This window comes from Brassica rapa, chromosome A02, assembly GCF_000309985.2.
Source record: "Brassica rapa cultivar Chiifu-401-42 chromosome A02, CAAS_Brap_v3.01, whole genome shotgun sequence".
Lineage (NCBI taxonomy): Eukaryota > Viridiplantae > Streptophyta > Magnoliopsida > Brassicales > Brassicaceae > Brassica > Brassica rapa.
In genome coordinates this window covers 16,113,606-16,116,994 of record NC_024796.2, presented here as the reverse complement: position 1 = coordinate 16,116,994, position 3,389 = coordinate 16,113,606, and positions in this window count along the sequence as shown.

The following is a 3,389-nucleotide window of genomic DNA, read 5'->3' as shown; positions in this document are numbered from 1 at the left end:
AGTACGTGATGCTGTTCAATCCAAGCTTCTCACGACAGAACATATCTCTACTAAGCATCAACCTGCGGATCTCCTCACCAAGGCATTACCTACGCCTACATTTGATTACTTATTGTCCAAGTTAGGCATTCGGACACCATCATTGCCAACTTGAGGGGGGGTATTGGGATTAGGATAAATATAAAGTTTCCTATATTCTTGGGATTTATACGATCCATGTATTTCCTTTTCCTAACTAGGTTATGCTAAGGATGTTGTATATAACACCTCTTGGTGGATGAATAAGAGAGACACAATTCATTATATTCATTATAAGGCTTGAGAAGTTGTAATTCGTTGAACTTGGTCTTTGGCCTTAAGCTCATTTGGATCCTGTTTTTCCAGTTCTGGCTCTACTTGGGCGTTGGTACCGGCATAAATCGATGTCAAAGCTATCATTTTGGTCTCTAAATGCCAAAAATTATACCATCTCGTGGGTTTTCCGTAGGATTTTAAGCTAAGAGCCTAAGACCGTAGGCCGTTTCATTCCTTCGAATTGTTCTAGGAAGAGGACATGAGACATTTTTGTGATGGGATCCATGGACCTCTACAGGTCCTCTCATTCAGTTTTTGGGGCCTGCTGCTCCTGCTGAGCTAGGTATCCCTCTGTATACGTTGTTGGTGGAAACTGGTCTCTTCCTCCTGACCGTTCAGATCGTCGTCTATCTGTATTGATCAATATCTCTTCTATCATTCCTTCTTCACTTCCTGATTGTCATATCTGGCGTGTCAATGGTGTATCTCATAGATGGTTCAACTCCAAACCCGTATGGAACGCTCTCAGACCAGTCAAGCCCATCATTAACTGTTTTTCTTTAGTTTGGAACTCTATTTCTACATATCCAAAAACATTAAAATGACTTCAAAACAGAGCAAAATTTTAAAAATAATTTTTATGCTTAAATAATAAATAAAACATTCATATTAGGTTGAATCTATAAATTTTTCGAATCTAACATATAAAACGCACAAAAATACATATTGAAAAATTTATAAATCTACCTTTAGAGAAGTGGAATATAAGATTTATGAAATGAAAAACCTGAAAAATAAAATAAATTAATGAGAAAGACATGATAAAAAAACAATGAAAAATTGGCAAAAAGTTTCGTGTTTTCAAGTTCAAAGATATTAGAGAGAGGCTGAAGAGTTCTAGAGTAAAAAACATTACATTTTTGTTAGTTTAAATGTCTAAATATTCTTTATACAAGGACACAAAAATTTTAGTTAGGTTAAATGTTTTTGGTTCAGGAGTTTCTAACATAAAATGTATTAGAAAATTTCTTTAACCCTAAATTTACTGTTCAAATGTTAGTTATTTGATTTTAGTGTTTAGAAGATTAATAAGAAATCTTCTAAACACTAAAATCAAATAACAAATTAAATATTAACAAACACTTCATTAAACATAAGATCAAGTTAAGAACTGTTTAAACTAAACATATATATGTCAAATTAATTAATTTTCTTAAACAAAATTTAAGATTCTAAATTCTAACCCTAACATACTAACAATACTATAACATGTGTTACGAAACCCTACACCAATGACAATCATGACTTACAATATATAGGCCTAACTTACAACCTATATTCTCTCATATCTATATTGAAAATAATAGAATTTTAGTATATCTAAATTTAAATCATTTAGAATTGTTTATAATTTAACTATTTCAATTTATTTTCCATCAAGATTTTCTAAAATAAATTATTTTAAGATTAAATACATGAGAAGCCTTCTAAAAAAGTTTCTATGAGAAGATTTAACACACTTGAGAAGTCTTTGCAAAGTTAATGGTAAAAGTGATTACAGTTTTTTTTTGGACATAAAGAGATAGTTGTAATTTCACTATCTTTTTAGGTTTCTTTTGTATCTTATTAAATTTGAGAAGATTTCAAGAACCTTGGAAGATTTCGCAGATTAATTTTTTTCGTCATAAAGAGACGGTTTTAAATTCACTACCCTTTTATGTTACTTTTATATTTAATTGAATTTGAATATACTTTTGTATCTAAAATTAGGTTTTAGGTCATTTTTAGAAAATTTTCCTGAAACAATTGTGCCTATTTTATAAATAGTCACGAAAAAATTTGTGAATAGATTGTTGCAAAAAAAAAAAAATTTACCACGATTTTAGTTATGCTTTATTTTTTTGACTATTTTGTCATGACAATAAGAAAATACATTAAAATTTCACACATATTAAGAAAATACATTAAAACTTGATTGTAAATGCATTATTTTTTGTGAATAACATATTTCCATAACTTTAAGCCAATAGAAATCCAATAAACACCATTAATATTTTTGAAATTTACAATTTTTCATTAAATAATACATTGAAAAGGTCAAAAATGTATCCTTTTGAAACAATTTTTTTTCTAGAAAGTGGATCTTTCTGAAACGGAGGGAGTAATATATTACATACTTTAACATGAAACATAATTTGTTGTATAATAATACATTATAAATTAGATATTTTTAATTTAAAATATGTAAATCATACATATATGTCTAATAATGATTATTTTTAAGACTATGGTTTACTTAGACCTGGTACATATTAACTCTAGTCGTGTATTAATATAATCTTCTGGTTTTTCAATCTTATATTATAATCAACTTTTTAATTTATTATAATTATTTTAAACGACTTAACATATAATTTTGTTTAATTTTTTGTTTGGTAATATGTATGAGATTAGTTAATTCTTGGATCAGTTCTCTTTTCTAAAAATTTAATTAAATAAATAAAAATTCAAATATCAACAACTAATCAAATTAAGAAAATTAATTATAACTTCACCTATAAGTGACACATAAGCAAAATCCACTTAAGCGATTTCTTAATTAATAAAGTTAAGTGCTAAAGTTGCATAAAAATATATGTACTGGATATTTATAAAAGAGAAGTGAATTATGCGGTTCTCAAAACCAGAGCTCGCCCTTCAGTATCCCCTGCACCAACCAAAACTCCATAGAGATCTACACAATATATAAAAAACCTCAAAAAATAGTTAGATACACAATGATAATAGATCAAAAATCCTACTTAGAAATGTCTATCATGGATCTGGACCGCGGGCCTGGCTCGTAAAGGACTCTCGCAAAACGGTATTGGGACGAGGTTTTCTAGGCTTGTAAATTTGCGGGCCTCGCGGAACAGGTCTTTGCGGGACTGGGCCTTTTGCGGGATGGGCCGAAACGGGTCATGCAGGATTACATGGACCCGCTTTTTTTTCTTCATTTCTTATTTTACCTGAAAAAAATGAAAAAGAGAGTGAGAAGATAGCAATTCTTGTGAATTTTACCCCAGAAAACATAAGTAGTTCCGGCGATGATGATT